Source organism: Mauremys reevesii, linkage group 9, assembly GCF_016161935.1.
Source record: "Mauremys reevesii isolate NIE-2019 linkage group 9, ASM1616193v1, whole genome shotgun sequence".
Lineage (NCBI taxonomy): Eukaryota > Metazoa > Chordata > Testudines > Geoemydidae > Mauremys > Mauremys reevesii.
In genome coordinates, this window is record NC_052631.1 from 75,614,533 (window position 1) to 75,639,509 (window position 24,977).

Consider the following 24,977-nt stretch of genomic DNA (forward strand, 5'->3'; position numbering starts at 1 on the left):
ACCATGGCTGCTGTCCAGGTAATAGCATTTCACTGAGTAGTTACCTAAATGTGGGAAAACTTGGCTCTTGGGGTTGCTTTGCGGACGCATGTCTCCAAGATGCTGTTCCAAGGTTTCTCTTTTGTAATTTTTCCTTTCCATTATGCATGAGTTGCACTTTCAACCAGCCACTGAGAATTGATCAAGCCTCAGCATTTTAAAAGTTTCTCTCTCTCTCTCTCTCTCTCTCTCCTGTTTGTAGTAACATTACGTAAATATACTTCTCTTACTCTCTTGGCTGCTTTCCCAAAATACAAATAAAAGCACTTACACAACTTGGAAGTGCTGTTTTGGGGCTATCCCCTCTCCTCCCTTTTCACACATGTACACTTTTATTTTTAAAGCACTTATAAGTGAGCTTTTGGACTCCAAGTTCCCTTCTCCCTTGTCTCCTTTCAATTTTCTATTTCCTTGTATGAACAAGACAGAAGTGTTTAAGGAAGATGAAACAGTGCCATGACCCTCATTCCCACACTCTCTACCATGTGGTATATCTTGTTAAATTGAGCCATGCAAGGAATGCAACATATGCAAAAATAGCCATGTGTGCAGGTTAAAATTCTGTACCTAAGTAAACAAGTTTTGTTTAACAAAACACAATCTGAATATGGTTGATTCAGTCCTCTTCCCTAATTCAGAGGTCCCATGTATGGTTTTATGACTAGAGTTATGCAAGATAATGCACTTTCAGTTCACAGGGGATTGATTTAATTGTTGTTGGGTTTGTTGTTGTTGTTTTTTGGTTAGTGGGGGTTTCCATCCCAAGCTTTGCTTTGTGTTTCAGTTTCAAATGAAACAGAAAACTCAAAGAAATTCAGTTGAAACCTCTGCGTTTTACCAGGCTTCTGGTCAACATCATGGGTAATGACTGCATTTTGCTTACAGTACTTTCGGTTCAAATCCATAACTCCTGAGGGGGTTATTACAAATGAGATCTGGCAGGTCAGGACAGATTGATTGTCAGTCTGCTGGAGGCATCTCTTTAAAACAGGGTATTTGTGGGGCTATAATTCAATGCAAGGAGTCTAGTGAAGTAAAGTACAGAGATGAAGTGATCTGCAGTCATCAGAAAATAGAATCAACTCAAAATTTGACTATTGTTTATTTTATAAAAGATGTATAATAGTTCTGAGATCTAGATCTATGCCTTGTACAAATACCAGAGAGCTCCCATTTCATCCCTGTCCCGACTTCTCAAAATTCCATATCAACTTCAGACTCAAGCACCCCCTCTATCTCATTAGTCAAATTAAAGAAAGCAAATTTCTCTGTACAGAAACATTAATACTCTGCTATTGTACATTATTTCTGTGCATGTATTATCATATGATTTTACTCTAAAGAGTAACTGTGTAACAATAACAACAAGGAGTCCTTGTGGTACCTTAGAGACTAACCAATTTATTTGGGCATACGCTTTCATGGGCTAAAGTCCACTTCATCAGATGCATGGAGTGGAAAACACAGTAGGCAGGTATAAATACACAGCACATGAAAAGATGGGAGTTGCCTTACCAAGTGGAGGGTCAGTGCTAATGAGCCAATTCAATTAAGGTGGAAGTGGGCTATTCTCAACAGTTGACAAGAAGGGGTGAATACCAAGGGAGGGAAAATCACTTTTGTAGTGCTAATGAGGCCAGGTAATCAAGATGGCCTATTTCAAACAGTTGACAAGGTGTGAGTATCAGCCGGGGGAAATTAGTTTTTGTAGTTACCCATCCACTCCCAGTCTTTATTCAGGCCTAATTTGATGGTTTCCAGTTTGCAAATTAATTCCAGTTCTGCAGTTTCTTGTTGGAGTCTGTTTTTGAAGGGTTTTTTTGTTGAAGAATTGCCACTTTTAAGTCTGTTATTGAGTGTCCAGGGAGACTGAAGCGCTCTCCTACTGGTTTTTGAATGTTATAATGCTTGATGTCTGATTTGTGTCCATTTATTCTTTTGTGTAGAAACTATCCGGTTTGGCCAATGTACGTGGCAGAGGGGCGTTGCTGGCACATGATGGCATATATCACACTGGTAGATGTGCAGGTCAATGAGCCCCCAATGGTGTGGCTGATGTGGTTAGATCCTATGATGGTGTCCCTGGAATAGATATGTGGATAGAGTTGGCAACGGAGTTTGTTGCAGGGACTGGTTCCTGGATTACTGTTTTTGTTGTGTGGTGTGTAGTTGCTGGTGAGTATTTGCTTCAGGTTGCAGGGCTGTCTGTAAGCAACGACTGGCCTGTCTCCCAAGGTCTGTCAGAGTGAGGGATCATCCTTCAGGATAGGTTGTACATCCTTGATGATGCGCTGGAGAGGTTTTAGTTGGGGGCTGTAGGTGTAACAATGTTATTCTCTTACACAATGGACATACTCCCTGTGGGTGAAATCTTGACCATTGACTTCATAGGGCCAGGATTTCACCCTGGATATATTAGTTGGATCATATACAATATGCAGATTTTAGTTTTTACTGTTTTTTTAGTTCTGTAACCCTATAGAGCCAACACAACCAGTATAGCATAGTTTCTATTCCTTTTCACGTGGTATCAACAGAATTGTTTACTACGTTCCAGACAGTCATGCCTGTGCAAACCCACTGATGGTCAGAGAAGAACATGAGTTACCAAAGACATAATCTGGCGTGCAGAACCTTCATTATTAGTGATATGCTAAAAGGGAAGACCCAGATTGACTACCATGCCCCAAGTTGAGTTTGCAGGGCCGTTACTTAGGGAAAAATATTTTATTTGTAAATTGAGTGCATATGGCAATCATTGAGATCATTAAAAATGGGACCTGATAATGCCATTTGTACGGAGTCACTCATCAAAACAGAGTCACTCTTTAACCTATTAATATAGATCAGTCTCCTACAGACAAGTACCTTGATGTCACTGCACTTTCCTCATTTTAAAACACATAGTATAAGCAAGCACAGCAGTAAGGGTTATATTGTCATTACCACTGTATTAAGAGAACAGATGCAGTATCTTAAGGGGTTCTTATGGATTTGTGACACTCTGACAATGAAACTCTGAGAAATCAGGCAAGATTTCAAAATCTTGTTAGCAAGCTTCCACATCTAACTGCATACTGGTAATCTCAGTAGTGTGTAACAGTTCATATAGTGTTTGTATATTACAGAATTACAGAATGGAGATAGAAAACTATTTCCGTTGACCTGGCTCCACGCAGTTTGACAGTTGTGGCAGTGTTTTGAATTTTCTTAACAGCAGCATCAGCTAGCCAGGGAAAAAGGTTAATAGATCTGCAGGAACATGTGTCAAAGTCTCTATAAAGAGATGCAAATATTTTTCTTTTATTTTCCATCTGTTGAATCTGTTTCATGTATGTGTATGTGCATATATATATATATATATATATATATATATATATATATATATGCACAAGCTTAAGGTTCTCAATTTGTATTATCCTTCCATTAACAGTTACTATTGCTCAGTTTACAATGAGAAGTCATAACATTCTTTACAATTTAGTGAAGATCAGACATCTCTTAAGGGGGAAGGTTTTTGTTTGTTTTTACAAGGGTTGTTTGTAAAGATGATTAAATCAACCCTATCTATCACTCATTCCTACAAATATCTGTTCTCAATCTTCTCACCACATGTTTCAGTCCTCTAGCACACTTTTCACCCAGAGTAGAGCTGTGTGGATAATCCAACTTTTTAGACAAGAACTTTTTAAAAAAACCCTATTTTAGTCACTTTTAATTTCCCTTTCAAAACTTTATTTCTAAACCCACAACTTTCTAATAGCTAGCTTTCTAGTAAAGACAGAATCTCTACACTTAAGAATTCTCTAATTGTTCACCATGATTCCCAGATCTTTGCATCTAACATTATTATATTCTTCTGCCTGATTTGGCTGATTTTATACTAGTTATTGTAGCGAGCGCATTAACAACAACAAAATACAAAACAGAAATTCCAAGATAACTAGTTGCTCAATGGATGCATTTTAACATTCCAAAATCAAGACTGAAAGATTGTACACTCTTTTCATGGTAGGGAACAGGGCCACCCAGAGGATTCAGGGGGCCTGGGGCAGGGCTGTGTCTTCGGCAGCAATTCAGCGGCAGGTCCCTCTCGGAGGGAAAGACTCGCCGCCGAATTGCTGCTAAAGAATGAAGCGGTGGCGATAGAGCAGCCTAAGTGCCGCCGATCGCAGCTTTCTTCGCCCCCTCTCCCCCCGCTGCTTGTGGCGCTTGTACTCACCAGGCAGTACTCTGAGGCTTCGGCAGCACTTCAGCGGTGGGTCCTTCACTCGCTCTGAGTCTTCCGCTGCACTGAAGGACCCGCCGCCAAAGATCCGGAGTGAGTGAAGGGCCCACCGCCAAAGATCCAGAGTGAGTGAAGGGCCCACCGCCAAAGTGCCGTCGAAAACCCAGAGCGGCTCTTGAGGCCCCTGCGGGGCCTGGGACAAATTGTCCCCCTTACCCCCCCCACTCTGGCGGCCCTGGTAGGGAAGGTATTTTTCCTCCCCTGAGGAATCCCTTTGACCTTTGATTGCCGATGGGGTACATACACCCCACCACAGTCTTCAATGAAGATTTTTGGTTTTGATTAAATTTTGTTGGAGAAAGCATAGTGTATAGTGCTTGCCTTTGACTTTTTCCCTTCAGAAGCAATGTAAGTGCACAAATCACTTAAGCAGTATATAAATTAAATGCAGACGCCATATCCACAATCATTAAGATAAAAGTGGCAGTATAACCTACATACATGAGAGAACATATTTTTTGTATATATCACTGCAAACACCCAGCAAGTCTTTTTGTGAAGTGAAATGAACACACAGCAGTCTTCACAGTCCCAAAATATCCAGTGAAAACACTTAGGGTAGCAAGCAGGACACAGGACAACAAGTTGTATACAACTAAAAATAAACTAATTTAAAAACATTTTGAAATGCAAGGGTAGAGAGTGAGAAAAAATTAACAAGTGGGCAAGTTTTTTTTGCACAGGTAAATTCTATTTTGCACCACAGACTTTAAAATTTAAACCACATACTACGGTAACAAATAGAAAATTTTCATTCAAAGTTTTGTCTGTACATATGGTAAAATCCTGTCCCATTGAAGTAAATGACATTTTTTTCTGTCACTGACTTCAACCTAGCCATGATTTCACCCATGCTGTCATTTGTTTTTTATATTAAATTAATGGGAATAAAAAAGGATTCTCAGTCACCTTAAAACTAGTTACTATCTATTAACCTAAATACCACTAGCAGTTGCTTAGTTAAAATATCTAAACAAATCTCTCTTTATTTGATGCAGATATATTTAATAAAGTTTGTAGTGAAAAGCACATGTCTAGAATTAACATATAACTGAGCTGAAACAGTCTGATTTCTATATCTTGAGTTTATTTCTCATGAAAGGGTTTTACATGGTTTCTGTTGAACAAAAGGTAAATACTATGAATGATTTCCCAAACAGTTTTCCTTCCTACATTGTGACTAGAACAAAGAGCTAAAAAGTTGGTAATTTCTGCAGCCAATCGGACTGATTAATGGAAAAAACAGTTTATGAAGTAACAAATTTGTGGACACTGAAGATCTGCAAGGTTATAACTGTGTTGCACATCATGGCCACTCAGAACTTCTCTCAGATAGCAAGAATAGAACTTGGATCTATCTAGATGAAGGCAAGTTCCTTATTAGAATTAGAGGAGAATCTCCCCAAAGTGTTAGCAGTATAGTTGCTATGACACATCCAGTAGAGGGCAGTGGTACAACTACACAGCTTATCACAGAATTTGTAGCTAAATCTACAAAAGGAACGTACCTTATAAATTTTAGTAATATTTGTGTCAGTTATATTAACTAATGTATATAAAAGTAAAATACTTCATTGCAGACTAATTTAAATCATGTCCATAAGATTAAAACTGGAGACTGCAAATATGACTTAATACAATTCACTACTGCTTTAAAACATTGTTTGAAATGTACTTCAATAGTAGCAAATGACACTGAGTTATATATTTTCATCTCCTTTTTGTCCTATCAAAATTAAACATACAAACGATCTGATGTACCTGTTATATATGATGAATTATTATTTTATGATAAAGAACTGGTAAACATTATTTTAAATTCAAAATTTAAATTGTGGAATTAGAGCAATTATCACAGTTCAGAGACAGACCACAGAAGAAAGCATGTCTCAGAAACTATTTTTAACAAACTTCAAAACCAAAGTCTTCCTTTAAATGATAATATGCATATTTGACAAAAATAACATTTTATAAGATTCAGATATCAAAATTCCAGACCAAAAAATTAATTTAAATAAATCTGTTACTTAGAAATTCACATTTAGAGACATAATACCGTATGAGTAGGCATCGAAGGATTTTTTATTAGCAAATGCCAATTTCATCAAACACGCACAAATCAACAAAAATATTTCCAGTGATAATTGAAATTTACAGATAGGCAAAGTAAGACAAATGCTGCTTGAGAACTTATGAATGTCTGATTTAAGGATATTTACTTTGTATATTTCGATGTGATGTTGATCGTTTGTATTTTAATGGTTATAAAACTTTAACTTTTTGGATTTCGATGTCTACTATCATTAAATAATTATTGCCTAATTGCCCCCATAATTTCCCATAATGAGTGGGGCACCGCAGTGATCAGTTCTGGTTCTGGTTCCGTTCACTATCTTCATCAATATTTAGATAATAGCATAGAGAGTACACTTATAAAGTTTGCAAACGATATCAAGCTGGGAGGGGTTGCAACTGCTTTGGAGGATAGGACTAAAATTCAAAATGATCTGGACAAACTGGAGAAATGGTCTGAAGCAAATAGGATAAAATTATAGAAGGACAAATGCAAAGTAGCCCATTTAGGAAGGAACAATCAATTGCACACATACTAAAATGGGAAATGACTGCCTAGGAAGGAGTATTGCAGAAAGGGATCTGGGGGTCATTTAGCTTGTGGTCCACTATATAAGCTAAATATGTTGCAAAAAAAGCGAACATCATTCTGGGATGTATTAGCAGGAGTGCTGTAAGCAAGAAACAAGAAGTCATTCTTCTGCTCTACTCTGCGCTGATTAGGACTCACCTGGAGTATTGTTTGTAGTTCTGGGCACCACATTTCAAGAAGGATGTGGACAAAATGGAGAAAATCCAGAGAAGAAAGTCCAGATGTCAGGCCTGTTAGTTTGACATCTGTAGTATGTAAGGTCTTGGAAAAAATTTTGAAGGAGAAAGTAGTTAAGGACATTGAGGTCAATGGTAATTGGGACAAAATACAACATGGTTTTACAAAAGGTAGATCATGCCAAACCAACCTGATCTCCTTCTTTGAGAAGGTAACAGATTTTTTAGACAAAGGAAACGCAGTGGATCTAATTTACCTCGATTTCAGTAAGGCATTTGACACGGTTCCACATGGGGAATTATTAGTTAAATTGGAAAAGATGAGGATCAATATGAAAATTGAAAGGTGGATAAGGAACTGGTTAAAGGGGAGACTACAACGGGTCATACTGAAAGGTGAACTGTCAGGCTGGAAGGAGGTTACTAGTGGAGTTCCTCAGGGATCAGTTTTGGACCAATCTTATTTAACCTTTTTATTACTGACCTTGGCACAAAAAGCGGGAATGTGCTAATAAAGTTTGCGGATGACACAAAGCTGGGAGATATTGCTAACACAGAGAAGGACCAGGATATCCTACGGGAAGATCTGGATGACCTTGTAAACTGGAGTAATAGTAATAGGATGAAATTTAATAGTGAAAAGTGCAAGGTCATGCATTTAGGGATTAATAACAAGAATTTTAGTTATAAATTGGGGACACATCAGTTGGAAGTAACAGAGGAGGAGAAGGACCTCGGAGTATTGGTTGATCACAGGATGACTATGAGCTGCCAATGTGATATGGCCGTCAAAAATGTGAATGCAGTTTTAGGATGCATCAGGCGAGGTATTTCCAGCAAAGATAAGGAGGTGTTAGTACTGTTATATAAGGCACTGGTGAGACCTCATCTGGAATACTGTGTGCAGTTCTGGTCTCCCATGTTTAAGAAGGATGAATTCAAACTGGAACAGGTTCAGAGACGGGCTACTGGGATGATCCGAGGAATGGAAAACCTGTCTTATGAAAGGAGACTCAAAGAGCTTGGCTTGTTTAGTCTAACCAAAAGAAAGTTGAGGGGGGATATGACTGCTCTTTATAAATATATCAGAGGGATTAATATTAGGGAGGGAGAGGAATTATTTAAACTTAGTACCAATGTGGACACAAGAACAAATGGATATAAACTGGGCACTAGGAAGTTTACTCTTGAAATTAGACGAAGGTTTCTAACCATTAGAGGGGTGAAGTTCTGGAACAGCCTTCCAAGAGGAGTAGTGGGGGCAAAAGACATATCTGGCTTTAAGACTAAGCTTGATAAGTTTATGGAGGGGATGGTATGATGGGATAGCCTAATTTTGGCAATTTGGCAATTGATCGTTGATTATCAGCAGGTAAGTATGCCCAGTGGTCTGTGATGGGATGTTAGATGGGATGGGATCTCAGTTACTACAGAGAATTCTTTCCTGGGTGTCTGGCTGGTGAGTCTTGCCCACATGCTCAGGGTTTAACTGATCGCCATATTTGGGGTCGGGAAGGAATTTTCCTCCAGGGCAGATTGGCAGAGGCCCTGGAGGTTTTTTGCCTTCCTCTGCAGCATGAGGCATGGGTCACTTGATGGAGGATTCTCTGCAGCTTGAGGTCTTCAAATCACAATTTGAGGACTTCAATAATTCAGACATAGGTTAGGGGGTTGTTATTGAAGTGGATGGGTGAGATTTTGTCGCCTGCATTGTGCAGGAGGTCACTAGATGATCATAATGGTCCCTTCTGACCTTAAAGTCTATGAGTCTATGAGAAGAGCAACAAAAATGATAAAAGGTCTAGAAAACATGACCTATGAGGGAAGATTGAAAAAATTGGGTTTGTTTAGTCTGGAAGGGAAAAGACTGAGGGAGGACATGATAACAGTTTTCAAGTATGTAAAAGGTTGTTACAAGGAGGAGGGAGAAGAATTGTTTTTCTTAACCTCTGAGGATCGGACAAGAAGCAATGGGATTAAATTGCAGCAAGGGAGGTTTAGGTTGGACGTCAGGAAAAATTTCCTAACTGTCAGGGTGGTTAAGCACTGGAATAAATTGCCTAGGAAGGGTGTGAAATCTCTATCATTGGAGGTTTTTAAGAGCAGGTTAGACAAACACCTGTCAGGAATGTTCTAGATCAGGGTTGGCAACCTCTGGCACGCGGCTCACCAGGGTAAACACGCTGGCTGGCCAGGCCAGTTTGTTTACCTGCCGCGTCTGCAGGTTCGGCCGATTGCGGCTCCCACTGGCCACGGTTCACCGCTCCTGGCCAACGGGGGCAGCGGGATGCCGTGGCCAGCACATTACTAGGTCTGTGCCACTTCCCGCCACCCCCATTGGACTGGAGCAGCGAACTGTGACCAGTGGGAGCCACGATTGGCTGAACCTGTGGACGCAGCCAGTAAACAAACTGGCCTGGCCTGCCAGGGTGCTTACCCTGGCGAGCCGCGTGCCAGAGGTTGCCGACCTCTGTTCTAGATAATACTTAGTCCTACCATGAGTGCAGGGGATTGGACTAGATGATTTCTCAAAGTCCCTTCCATTCCTATGATTCTATTATTATTCATAGAAATTATAAAAATATATAAATCTAATTATATCAAACAGACATATGATATCCTAATTAAGTTGTGGTTGTGAAAAATGCCAAAGGAATTCTGAACCATCTATGTTAAGTGCTGTTGAAAGTGCTTTATATATTGATTTGATATTAGCATAGAATTTTAAGTAACAATTCCTTTTGTGAATCCAGAATTGCTTTAATTTAGAAAGCAAGGAATCCTTGAATGGCTTCAAACAGAGCTGTGCTTCCTTACACAAGCTAAAGATCTGGCCCCTTATCTTTACTTTGGTACTTTGAGACAAAGAATAGACTCTGTAATTAATTTCTTCTACTTTAACCCAAAATAGAGAGGAGAGGGAAAGTAGGCTAACAAAGGTGAATGTTTGTGATCACTAGGGATTAGAATTAGCAATACTTCTACATTTTTCTACTTCACAGGGAGTTTGGTAAGGACTAGACTCACTGAGAAGCTTGAGTTATTTATATCTTTAGAATAATTTTCTTAAGAAGTAACTGAAACAGATCTTTGCTTCTGGAAAAGCCTGTAACCTTTTGGGTGACTCAGCTGTCACTTATTCAAATAACTAATTTTGGATACTGCAATTAGTGAATTATCTGATTTATCTATGATAAGCAAACAGGATTCCCTTTATGTTTACTGCTTGGGCAAATAAAAATGCATACAATACGAACAAATAAAAAACTAATAACGTATATGGCCATTATCACCCAGACCATTTTGCTTGCAGGTTATATCATTCCCCCTCACCTCCCTTATTGGTATGATGACAATATAAATAATAATTGCAACCTTAACATTCTTAATATAGCTTTTTGTATGTAAAGTCAAGCACTCAAAAGTTAGGAAATACCAGAAATGGATCATGCCCAAGGAATGCCATATCCATACTCAGAAGCGTCCCTGGACTGTCACTCCTCCCTGAGTCCCCACCCCCACTCGGCCTCTCCACTGATCCCCCCCATACGAGCAGCGACTGGGACCTTGCAGGAAGAGGCCGCGTAGGGGCAGGGCCTCGGGGCAGAGCATGGCCACAGTTCAGATGCCAGGGCCCACAAAAGGTTAATCTGGCTCTGTGGAAGACCCAGAGTTTTTTGACCAATTGCAACACCATGTTCCAGTGAAGATATTGTGCTAGGGGTGCATGGTAACTAGCAATATTGATTTGTAAACTTGATGAAGAATAGCTCTTTTTGAAAATAAATCTAATTTTGTTTTATCTTTGTCCTTTGGAGTCATTTTCAGTGGCCCTTGCTCTCTGGATCATTCAGGTACAATGGCTACTAACAAGATACTTTGACTGTGTGTGTGTAGAAATGTTTGAAACCCGTTGAAGGTACTTGATAGCTCCTGCCTGTGTTCCTTGAAGTAGGAGCCACAGATGATGGGGTCTGACAAAGAGGTCTTGCTGGCTCTAAAACCCCTCATTAACTGGCATGGACAATTTTCCTGGCATTGATGTGCATAAGACGTCAATCAGCTTGTGTGATTTTTCCTGTGCTACCTCCACAAGTATGTCAAGAGTATCTGCCATTCATCACTGAAGTTCTATAGAGGACATCACCCTACTGTTGATACCAAAGTACCATGTGAAGTATGGAGCTCCATTTGGGACAGTGCTTTTGCTTGGTGACCAGGCTCTCTGAGGATGTCAGAGGGACCTGATTTGGTCTGTGAACAATTCTTTGGTTGAGTAGCTTGAGAAAATCTATCCCTCTTTTACTAGAACACAGAGAGCACGATATACACCTGTGCTCTATCCCTTCCAGATTACTGAGTAGAGGCAGACTTAGTCACTCTCTGCTGGTCTCAGGAAGTGATGTGCTCTTTGAAGACTGAGCTCAGAGTTGAGCCACTGTTCACGGGAGCATGCAGGGAAGAAGCCTGATAGGACCCTTTCCTCTCCCGCTTTGAGGAAGCTCTCCTTAAGCACTCCAGGAGAAATAGCGTAAGGTAAGACTTTTTCACTTTCTGTATCCTCTTAGAAAAGGTATGGCAGATGGAGCCAAATATTGAGTATGTGGCCCTCTCCAAGGCAAACAAGGCACTTTTGCATGTCTGTTGTTCAGAGGAATAGCTGCATCACAAGAGGAGCATGTTTTAAACGCTGGGGACTTAGGTTCAGCCATCTCAGCTAGTTTCAAGTACCAGGGAATTCCATAACACTAAAAGTTATTTTTTTAGAGCCAATGGACATGAAAAAATATGAAAAACTACAGTCAGCACTATGCTAACTACATAGACAAAATGATTTAAGAGAACTGGACACTGCCAAGGGTTCTGTCTTGGAACCAGGGATGGTGGGAAGGAACTGAGGGAAGGCTGGGCCTACTCTACCCTTTATAACTTCGGGTAGGGGGTACAAAGGCACCTTCTGAACGGGCATGACCGCAGCAGACACTGCTAGCCAAATAAATCAGTCTCATACACATGGGGCACATGGGTACCAAAAGCAGAAAATGTGTGGACAGTTACCTGAGGAAGAATGTACTTTGCAATTTCTCTGAAGCCAATGGTTTCCAATGGTGTTACACGGACAGAAGTGGGCATTTTGCTAGTTACCAGGCCTGTTACACTATGCAAAGGTGCTATGAGCTCTCTTCCACTAAGCTCCTCACTGGCACAAATATGGCACTGACATGTTACTATGAGATAACTCTAAGAGAGAGATTTCAACATAGAGACTCAGACTGAAATCCTGGCCCCCCTGAAGTCAAGGGAAACACTCTCATTTACCTCATTGGAGCCAGGAAGCAAGTACAGACAGGTAACAGCATACTAATCAGAGGATGCATTTTCTTACAAGTGTATCTCAAATGTTGTCTCCCTTTATATTCAGCTATGATTTTACTGTCCCTCAAATTATTTTATACAGAAAATATAAAAATGAAATATCTTGACTTTCTATTATAAAATAAATGGTATAAGTAGTCAAAGTAGCCTCAGCCCGGCCTCTTTCTGTATACACAATCATTTACACACTTAATTCTGCACTTTCAATGCAAACCCAAGTGTTCTAGGATTTAAAAATAGTGCTTATCAAAAAGCAGTTCAAAAGATCAATGATTAGTTATGTTTTCACTCAGATCTCATGCAAAAGTAGGTTAAAGAAAAAGCAATGTATAAATCACTAATGCCCTGACTGGTGTTTTATTTCATTATGGTTCTTTGAAAAAAGACCTTTAGGTTTAGTTCGTATTTCAGCAAGATGCAGTGCATGCATGTATGTTTTCCCTTCATCTTCTCCATGTAAACATTCATTACCTTCGGACTTGTAATTGTTACGTACTATAGATATCATCTGGGTCAAGAGCTATAATTGCTGTTGAAAATGTATTCAAATCTTCAGAAATTAATATGTTAATATTCCTTTACGTGAACTCTCTTGTAATTTATGACAAACACAATGAATATTCAAGCTGATATAAAGGAAACATCAAAGGCTGATAGCATCACATCAGGCTAGCAATGAAAAGCAAACCTAATAGTTGCTAATATTCACACACTATGCCCATTTTTATATTAACTGAGAGTAAGACTGTTTAGAGAAAGCCTTTTTGAGTCTAGACTGAAGTTACTCTATGCATTTAGAAATTTTAGATGTTTTATTATGTTTCTTGGTGAATTTGCTTTAAACTTTAATTAAGCTGTGCCTAGTCTGTCAACCTTATCCTTTTTAATGAATTTGTTCTTCAGGTGGATGTTTCCAAATTCTCACTGTTCCAGCTATGACCATGTAAAATTTGGCATTTTACATTGAAACTAAGAAAAAAATCTGTAAAACCTTTAGGCTATGTTTACACTACCGGCCTTGCCGCTGTAAGGTCTCATGAGTAGCCGCTCTATGCCTGTGGGAGAGAGCTCTCCCACCAGCATAATTAAACACTCCCAAAGAGCAGCGGTAGCTATGTCAGCTGGAGATACTCTCCCACCAACATAGTGCTGTCCATACCAGTGCTTTTGTTGGTGAAGCTTGTGTTGGTCAGGGGGGTATATTTTTTTCACATCCCTGACCAACAAAAGTTTTGCCAACAAAAGCACTGATATAGACAAAGTCTTAGTTTATCAGAATAATTTTTCAGTTGCTCATACACTGCAGTAACCTCATACTCACAGTCCATTGTAATTTTGACTTTGACTTCAACAGGACTGGGAACAAATCCACTGTGGATCTCAAATGAACATAAACTACAATGGAAAGGAGCTTAGCATACTCATGAAGTCAGTCTTCAACAGGCTGAGATGAGCCAGTGTGAATACATTAGCAACTGACCATGCACAGGATCCATAAAAGCAAAGGGAATAAAAAACAAGGACCTTGAATATTTTGAGTAGGGTTTTATACTGTTGCTAACTCAAAATTAAAATGTATTGATAAGATATAAGATTTTTACTGAATGTTTTTCATTGACAAAACAAATATACATTAAATATAATGTCATCTACTTTTATTTCATTGTAAGATTTCTCTCTGTGGTTATAGGTCAATTTTTATCAAACCATTTTAAAAAGGAAAAATATAGCTAGATAAATATACTCTATTAAATAACTTAAATTTTATTTAATTTGTTGAAATACAAAATCAATTACAACTAATTTAAAACCATAAAGGCCCTCACTTTTTTTAAATACACTTATATTTATAGATAATTAGCAAACTTGTTATATTTGCAGACCAGACATAGAGCAATGGGATGTTAATTAAACTGGTAGCTCTGGGCAGGGACATTTTGGTTAAACTACAATATGACCGATGTACCTCCTTCCTCTACATTCAGACGTTCTTATATTTATTAAAAATGAACAAACAAAAGGACCTTCCTTTCTACCTACCTCTCCCTAATCCACAACAAAGGAAGGAGAAAATCTGTCTCACTTACCTGGAAATTTTCATTCTGGGTAGGTGGATCGGACCATAAATTCAGTAGTGATAGGTTCTCCAGTTTCCATACAGACTGCCACAAGATACAGAATCAGATATTTTGATTGACTTGGCTAACTGTCCAGATAGCTCCTCTCAGTGAAGAGCCCCTCCAGAGAGTCGCTTCCAAAGCTGCTGTTATATCTGAATGAAACACTCTTTCACGTATTAACAAGAGCAGAAAATCTGCCCAATAACTAAGAAGCAGAATTGCCCAACCTGACAAAAACATATAAACTGGGATAACCTTGAAGGTCATCGATAAACTGTAAGAATATGGTTATCAGTTCTTCCATAAAAAACAACACAATATCAATGAGCAATCACCCCACATAAGGAATAAAGAAAGTACGGGGTGGGATGAATTTATGGACCCATTCTTCTACCTATAACAAAAATTTGCTAGTGAGTGATACAAATTTTCTCATTCTCATTTCAGTGGATGGGTCCATACATTTAATAGTGATGGGATTTCTGTAGCAGTACGCCTGTCATCAAATATCAATTGTTGGGTGGGCTACCAGTCTTGTAGAATTCCGTTAACATATGCAGCCAGCAAAACTGTCAATATGATGCACTGGACCCATTGGCCCATGAGACTGCTGTTGCCTTAGTGGAATGGTCTGTAAACTTGAATGGGGGGAGATTATTCCTTAGCATTGCACACCTTGGAAATTCCCTCCTGCACTGCCAACCTCCCCCAAGCCCCACAATATAACTTGATGAAAAGCACCTGGAAGTTCTCTGTCCACTCTTTCATTATGGGGAAATACCCACCCCCCCACACACAATTCTGAGAGAGGACAGAGAGGGGGCTCCCAACAATGATACTCCTCACACAGGAGTTATGACCACTACAAACCTTAATTATTAGAAAATATAGTGACATTTTGGAAAGAGGTTAGAAAAGAGGACCTGAATACATACATAATATTAGAAAAGATCCCATGGAGCTATGTTGTGAATTGAAAGAGGTCTGATTAAGGCAGGAGGTTTGAGTATTGTTTGTAAGTGACCTCTCAATAACCAGGGAGCCAGGTTGAGAGATGGCAGGTTGCGATGGAATAGATGGCCCTGTAATAGTAGATCCAGCGTGGATCGTACTGTTAGTGGAGGGGACAAAGAGATCCCTGAGGTCTGAAAACCAGGGATGTCTGCAACAGTGCAGAGCAATCAGAATCTCTTTAGTCGGCTGCCTTCATATCTATTAGATGATGCTCTTGGCCACACCTAGGAAAAGGCGTCAATTCCTTTGGCTGGACAATCTCTCCTCCTGACATAGGAGCTGCTTGTCTTGGCTTTGGAGCTGGATGCACGGAGATCCCATGTTGGTTTCCCAGAGGTCTGGGATATGCGGTCGAATACCTCTAGTGGAGGCAACATACCCCCTCACCTGTGTTTTTGGATTAGCTGAGCTAATCCACTGTGGCATTCAGTTTCCATTTGATACACATGGTTTTAATTGACAAAATGTTGCTCTTTGCCCACCTGAAGAGGGATATAGCTTCCACTTGTAACAAGCTCAACTGTATGTCCCCCCCGCCATTCATTTACATATGCCATGGCAGTCATGCTGACTCTGAATAAAGTATGTGTCTGGAGTTTAAGGTGGAGATGAGTGCCTAGCAGGATAGCCAAATTGCTCACTGTTCCAAAAAGTTTATGGTGCAGTGAGATTCTGTTTGTAGCCATTGACCTTTTACCATGTGTTGAGATATGTGATCTCTCCAGCCTGTAAGCTGGTGTCTCTCGACAGTTCTGCCAGGTAGGTACCATCCATGAATCATCCTGGATGTAACCATCACCTGATGGACCTTTTATTGTGGAGGGAAGACTTACGGTGTAAGAGCTGCAATTGCAAATGTCAAGAGGGAAGGTCAGTAGGTAGTACTGCAAGCAACTGAGATGAAATTTTGCACACAAGAATAGGTATATGCATGAAATGAACATGCCTACAAATCACAGTAAAACCTTCATGCAGGAGTATCGACAGTGAAGGATCTTGTATGTTTGCCTGTTTCTGGAGAGGAAGGCCCTGCAGAGCATGGTGTCCACTCAAACTCCCAGGTGTTCTATTGTCTGCGTAGGGACGAGCTGGCTTTTCTCCAGATTGATTATAAGATCGTGTTGCTGAAGGATGTGTGCTATCACTTGGGTATTCCCAACTGATTTCTGTAGGAAGGGGGCTATCAGAATGTCATTGAGAAAAATGGTACAGATGTACCCCTTTCAGACACAGGCTCTTACACCCAGGATGTGTGACCACCTGGGGTCAGTGGCCATGCCAAAATAAAGGACTTCATACTGCATGTACAGACTGCTGTAAGCAAACCTCAGGTACAGTCTGTGGCCAGAGGATGAAAATGTGGAGATATGCCTCCTTCAAGTCCACAGAGATGAGGAAATCCTCTGGGTAATAGCTTCCATGGAGAGCATGAGCAGTGTCCATATGGAACTTGTGGAAAGAGGGAAGAGTTATTAGAGATTCAGCCCTGTGAATCAAAACATCCGACTCTGCTTACTATAAGATGGAGACTGAAGAATCCATCACTACTGAATTTATGGACCTATCCCACAAAGTGAGAACAATCCATGGCTACAATTGCTAGCAGCAGCATTTCTCCGTTAAATGAAGAATTGGAGAGTTCAGTGTACAAATTAAATTTGGGAGTGGAGTGGGGAGGGAGGGAGGGAGAATGCTGTCTGGCCTTATTAAAAATACATAACTTCACATTCCATTCACAGTTTGTAACATTTAATTTCTTTTGCTTTGGTTCTCAACTGAAGAAAAACATTATTGCAACTATGTATGAGAAACTGCCATTTAAACTATTACAATCCTTCCATATCACTGACACGACAGACTGCTAAAGACTATTGTCAGTACAATTTATTAAAAATTATAAATCTACCATGAATTTTTGATACAGGAGAACATAATGATCCCTGAGGGAATTTTCAATCTGAAAAGCATCGAAGTGATGTGTTTTTGGAAACTCCTAATCCATAGATTGATATAAAATCCACAACAACTTCTCTGGAGATACAGTCTATACTGAGTCATTACCTACTTTGGGAGTTTTAGCCTGTGGATTATTGATATGTTACAAAGTTAAATAGCCTCTAAAATAAATTGTGACAATGACAGTTCATATAGTATACTTTAAAAATGTTTTATAATCTGCTTAATTACAACACAAAGGAAAATATTTATACCTAGTAAGCAATTATATGAACAAGGTAGTTAATGGGCATTTACAATAGCTATTTTTAAACTTGAATTTCTCAGCAGGCTTGCTTTTTTCTAATACTCTGAGCTCAAAAGACACTAGGCCACATGACAGAATAGAACCTTGTACATTTTCATGTTTTAGATCAAAGCTGCCTGTGTGTGGTACTGGTTCAGCACACATCCAAGACCATTATTTTAGATTATGGTCCTTTAAGGGCAACTTTTTAAAGAGACCAGTAGTGGGAATTTAAAATGTAATGTTTTGCATTAATAGTCTTTAATGATTCTATTTCTATTGCAGTAGCTCCCTCTTATGCTAGACACTGTACAGAACAGGATGATACAGTTCCTGCCACAAAAGGCTGCAGTCTAAAGCCCTGATTCCTGCAAGTGCAGTTCACGGGATCAGGGCCAAAGAGGGAAAGTGGCATAATAAAGATGTGTGTGGGGAAAGCGGAGAGAGAGAGAATCAAATATCAGTTAAATAAAAAAATCAGTTCTCATATGCATTTAAACATCCCTCCCCCTGTTGGAATATTTTGTAATGGTTACTACATCACTTCTCTGTCCTTAAAATATGATTCCATCCTTCACACTCAACTCATCTTTAATTTGAATACATGGTTCTGCTCCTACTGGTACTTGGCTTTTGTCTTTTAGCCACCCTCCTAATATCCCTCTCTTGACTGCCTGTCCTTTGATGTTCTTTTCCATAGCCTCTTTGATTTCCAGCAGCTTCGCTGTTGAAACTAGGGAATTAAATCCATTAACACGCTGCACTACATCCTGATCCCCTTCTCCCAGCTCACTGATGCTGGGTATATATGCCCTGCTCAGACTGTCAGCTAACACCCCCTGGACAATATCTTATCTCTACCTGATAGCGCTTCAGGTGCATCAACATGTGCTGCAATCTCTTTGGAGCACTAAGAACGGACTTTGCCTGGATTGTCTCTAGAGGTTTGTGGTCTGGTGTCACTATTACTAGCTGATCATAGGTGAACGGATGGAATAATTCCACTCCAAAAATACCACAGTCAGCAGCTCTTTTTCTGTTGGGCATACCTCTGTTCAGTCTCTGACAGGGCTCTGACTGCTGGCATAAGCTACCCACTGCTCCTGCTTTCTCTGATTATCATATTGGAGTGTCAGTGGCTCTTCTGGCTGGTAATACTTCAGAACAGGGGCATTCATTAGCATCTGTTTCAGCACGTCAAATGTTTGTGGTTGGGGACCTGACCAGTCCCACTCAACATCCTGCCTTGTGAGTGGACAAATGGAATCTGCTTCTGCAGCCAGGTGTGACAGAACTTGGACAGAAAATTTATCACTCTTATGAAGGGCTGTACTGCTTTCACATCCACTGGAGTTGGCATGCCTCTGACTGCCTTCATCTTTTTGGGGATCTCCTTGCAGTTCAGCTGCTGTGAGTAGATGTTCAATGTATGGTCACCTCATGCTGACTTTGTTACATTTTTTCTGGGTTGAGTTTTATGTTCTTGTCCCTGTATCACTGTAGAAAACCTTGTAGTTTTCAGTTGTAGTTTCACTTGGCTTCTGTATCACTGCTACCTTCACCTACAATGATGATATCATCTGCAATTATTTTCATCCCATACAGCCCTTGGGTGAATCTTCTTTGGAACAGCTCCTGTGCTGGGTTTCTGCATGTGCAACCATCTGTAGCAACCAAATGGTGTTGCAAAGGTTGTCAGAGTGCTGGGCTCTTTATCCGGGGTTATGCACCAAAACCCATTTCTCATATCACAAACTTCAAAGATTCTTGCTTTGGAAAGTTCTTTCAAGATGTCTTCAATGGTGTGCAGTGAACAGTGGCATCATTTCAATACCTCGTTCAGTGGTTTTGGGCTATGCGGATGTGTAATTTGTCTGATGGCTTCTTTATCACTATTATGCTGCTTTCCCAGGCTGTACTGCTCTCTACAAGTGCTATACCACCTCTGTTCTGCAGAGTTTTGAGCTCCTTGAGTATTGGATTGAATAGTACCACTGGAATTTTCCTTTATGGCAAGCACACAGATTGCACTGTGAAGTCTACTTCCAGTTGCAGTTTTCCTTCGAGGCACTGGCCACCTTTGAAAACATCCCCATGTGCTTTTAAAATTATCTCCATTGCCTATGATAATTCTCTTTTGCTTCTTACACTGCAACTATAAAATTCTGATGCTGCACCCTGATCAGATCCCTGGCTGGTATGGCCATATCCCCCAAGAAAGCTCTGTAATGCTTACTATCCACAAACACAAATTTCAGTTGATACTGTCATTTATTTAAACCCTGAGCACTGCTCAATGTGGTTGAATTGCTTCTAGACTAACTTCACCCATTCCTTGTTCCCCTGGTGTCCCCTCAATAATAGCCCATCCAGGGAACATGGCCCAAGTTTTACTGATCATGATACATCATCCTCCACATTGCTCTATTTTCAACAAATACAGCTACATGCACAGTGAACCATGTGCCATAGCCATGGCACTCGCCTGTACCTCCATGATTCATTCACCAAACTGCATGAGACTCATGTGAACCTCTGCATCCTGCAATGCCCTATGGTCATGACACTTCACACTAATTTCACTATGTAATCCACATACACCTCACATTCCTGATTTGCTGACCCTTGACTGTATCAAGAGACGCATACACCATGTCACCTGCCCTCAATACCATGATGCTCTCCAATACACTCTTCACCAAAACTACTCAGATGCATTTTACCACACAGTTATGACACAATTCAGGTGCATAATGCCTTCTTCAGTGATGCACTCCCTGAACCCCCTCTGCTCCCTTTGCCCCATGGCTTGATGTGCCCCCACGCCATCAGCCCCCTTTACACTATGATACACCACCATCCCCATTATATGCCCTCAGTGCCCTCTGGTATACCCACACAGTCCCTATGGTGCACCCCCATGGCTGCCTGCTCTATTTGTTACATGATGCACTTCCCTTCTGTGCCCTGTAATGCAACAGATACCTAACAATCGTCCACCAACCCCCTACAACCCATAATCCCATGATACTCCCCCATATTGCCCTTCACAGTCTACAGCATAGTCCTCGTCCAACTATCATGAGGGTCAGTGCACCCTTTCTTGGGGATGGAAGGTTGAGCTCCCTGTGAGAGATTCCTTCCCATCCCAGTGCACTACCCAGTTTAGAAAAAATCCAATTTAGAAAAAATCAATCACACCTCTGCTTTTGAATTATCACATTCCATCTCAATTTCCAGGTGGAGTGGTTTAGTTCTGGTCATGTTAATATGGAGTTATTATGTGGCTTATAAAGAAAAGCTAGCTTCAAATTTAACTGGTGTGAGACTAGTGCCTTTCCTCTGTTACAATATCATTCACACTAAGATTTAGGTGGGGCATGTGCAGAGTACCAAAACACTTTACTAAGGCAGGGAATAAAGAGAGAATTATTTAACACAACTTTCACTAAGAACAGGGCACATTTGAGCATTATCATTTAAAAGGCATATAAAAATGTAGGTACTGGTTTTTGCAGGGCATTTAACAATTTGCTGATTCCCCAGAATCAAACAAATCAAACAGAAGGACAGTGCACACTGAAATTAATGTTTACACTTCAGCGCCACCTTTATGTTCACCTGGAACAGAAGATCAGAATTATGTATCATTTCATGTTCCTGTCCTATTCCTCGACAAAGTAATAAGCATGAAGATTGTAATCGGATTTCATTTCATGGCTCATTCTTGCCATACTGCTTGACTTATTCTATCTACATATGCCTTTGCTTTTTTTCTATGAAAGTTAGTTTAAAGAAAAAAATCTTATTTAATTAAAAACACCTTAGCATACCTTATGGAAGAGTCCTGTAGAATTTCACTGAGATCAGAACAATAGGGTCCACAGAAATTTAATATGGAATTACTTTTAAAAACCTATTGAATTTAACAAGAGAATACATTCTTTCTATAGAAGATTTTAAACCATCCTATAGAATTTAAATGATAGTTATCACTCTGCTATAGAGAATTCTACAAGTTTTTTTTTTTTTGAAATTATGGAAATTATCACATGCTACTATATCTTATAGGACTTTTCCATACTGCATATCTGGCTATCTATATACTACATATTTTTGCAAGGAGCTACATACAACAAGGGATGGACATCTGCAGGCTAATAATTTACTGACATTGTGTGCCTGGATGAAAAATCCAATATTACTATACCCCTACAATGCATGGACAAAAGCCAATGTATACAGAAAATGAATTCAATTGGCTGCTTAAACAACAGCAAATATATATTCAGATTTATTATCATTTTCATTAGAAAGGTATTGTCATTTTGTGGAAGTTATTCTGGTGAGCTATAAGGAAAAAAGGGGGCCTGCCATTATCAAATCAGGATATTATCTTTTAATGCATCCTCCTCAAAGGCCAAGTTATTATAACTGAATATGAAAGAGATTACAATTCAAGAAACAAACAAAAATCTAATACTGTAGTTCATAAAATATGTTCACATTTTCTTTACTATCATTAAAGTATGTACCTAATGATAGGATAGTAATGCATTTGACTTTTATTATCTGCAATGAATTATTTTAATTCCTTGCTTCCAGGGCCACATCTCTCTTTCTTGCCTAGCTGTTTCTCAATTTACAATATTTCCAGAGAATTTTTTCTCCTCCGCACACTGAAAAGAACATGTGATGCTTTCTAGAGAACAGGGAGATGGCATTTTAGAAGCAGAGAAAGAAATGGGGGATTTTTAAGTGTTTTGGGGGTGAGGAAAACCCTGTAATGGTCTACTTTCCTAAGCTAAACCACGCTAAATTTTGCCATCTGTCAACATCTGCAAAACACTACCACACCAATTAAATTGTCCTACCAAGGACCTCTGTTTTTTTCAACTATAGCTGAAGGACAACAAAAATGTTTAAGATGTGGCAGGGTTTATGGATTATACAAGATTGCAAAAATTAAGATAATTTAGCCTAGAAAGGAGAAGAGTTGGAGGGGATTTACTTTGGATATTTAAAGCTATGGTGACTACTCTTCAGTTCCTCATTTTCATGCTGCCTATAATGCAAAAAAAGAGATCAGTCGAGGAAATGAATGGTTGGGAATTGTAGAACAAATAACGGTGATATAGGACATCACTCCATGGAATTCATTGCTGCACAAGGTCACTAAGTCAGATAACATGATTGCATTTTTATAAGGCTACAGTAGAACCTCAGAGTTATGAACACCTCAGGAATGGAGGCTGTTCGTAACTATGAAATGTTCATAACTTTGAACCCAAATAAAACTTGAATAATCCATAACACAGTGACTGCCACTGTCCCTGACTCATATAGCCCTGTGGAATATGCAGCTAAACCCCAGAGCCAATTCCCTTCTGCAAAATTCTCTCCCAATCCCTTCTAGTCAGTTCACAAAATACAACGTGCTCTCTAGTTTTCATAAGCCACTTTAACACTTCCTCTCTGCCCCTGCTCCTGGGACAAGGACCTATTTCTTTCATTTTGGTTGATATCTCTTCTGGTGAAAGGTTTTTAACCTTCTCCTCTGTATGTGTATCACTCTGATTGTTTTGGACTGTGGACATGATTATAAACTCCATGGGGGCAGCTTTAGAGTCCAGATTGCTCAAGGAAGGAAAAAAATGGATTATAAGGAGGTAGAGTTTCATCAGACAATATTAATGCTTCTCTTTCCTAAAGTTTCACTGTCTGATTAAGAGTGCTTGTCAGATCTGTATTCTCCAGTTGCACTGCTTCTAGCTGTGCTTGCAGAACACCATACTGCTCCTTGAGAGATTCACATTCCTGTGCTTTCTCAATCAATGCCTCAGAATACCTAACACACTGTGCTCATAGCTCAGTGACCTTGCTCTCAGTTCTTGTATCTCACCCTCCTGCACATCCTTGAGTTCAGTTTTATATTTTACATTCTAGTTTCAGTGCTTCATTTGTTCCACAAAAGCTCTGGCTGCTACTGTCAAACCCTGAACAACCACAGCTTTTACCCTTTTCTTAGCCAAGGAAGTTGCTTTCCAGCAGTTTAGCCACCACCTCAAGTTTAGCCACCACCAGCTTCCTAGGATGTCCAACACCTTAAGAGGACCCACATTATGTAGATAATTATCTACATAGCTTCCCAGTGACTACATTGTCTCTTAAAAATGCCTTAAACCCCTCAATACTCTTAGGTAATGGTCCCTGGGATATTGGCTGTCAGCCCAATCTGCAAACTTCCTGGCTTGCCAGAATGTTGGATTGAGGTTCACTTACTCAGCAGATGGATCTAACAAATATTTATTAAAGCAAAACACTCATTGAGTAGTGATCAATTACTCACAAGTGGGAAACTTATCAGGACAATCTCATCACATTCACCTCCAGCACTGGACAAAATAGCTTCAACCTCCATTTGTTACACAAATTTATTTATAACTTTTTGTTATCGTTTCTTACATATATATATTTTAGTCTTATTTAAATGTTAACTCTCCTCCCCTGTCAGTACAGGTTTAGAAACCAGTCTTTTCTAGCTTCTTAGATACTTTATCTTTTCTTGTTCTCTCAAACATGATTACTGTGAAAATTTTTTACACATGTGCAACACTAAAAATGATTATTCTGCAATTTTTACACGCACACAGTTCTACTTATACTTACACTATTAAATGTTATCATAACAGTCTCTTAAAATCCACAGCAGGCTTCTGTCAGTCCTAAATGTGTCTTCACTCCCAACACACTGAACCTATGCTCTGGGAGTCGACCAAAAGTATCCCATGGACCAACTTTCTTTGTCCTCTGAACAGTCAAGTTTGGTGGACAGCCAAGTTTTCCCACACTGCACCATGAACAAAGGGCTAGAGCAACCACATTTTAGGAGAGTGCTAGGAAGTCTGGGACATGGGTAGCTGGACTCAGGCCCTCCTAACGCAGTGTAGATGCTGCAGCCTCAGGTTGGGAACCAGGGCTCAAAAATTCCTAACCTGGATTTACAAATGAGTGTAGATGTTCATGCCATAGGTTAACAAACGCAGGATCTGCTAAC

At 39.8% G+C, this 24,977-nt stretch overlaps 1 protein-coding gene across 5 annotated transcripts in view; it reads right to left on the reverse strand.

Annotated features, from left to right (window-relative positions):
• The window catches only part of LOC120371899 (connector enhancer of kinase suppressor of ras 2-like), a 581,536-nt gene that overhangs the window by 274,383 nt on the left and 282,176 nt on the right, over positions 1-24,977 (reverse strand). The gene's annotated exons all lie outside the window — the stretch shown is intronic.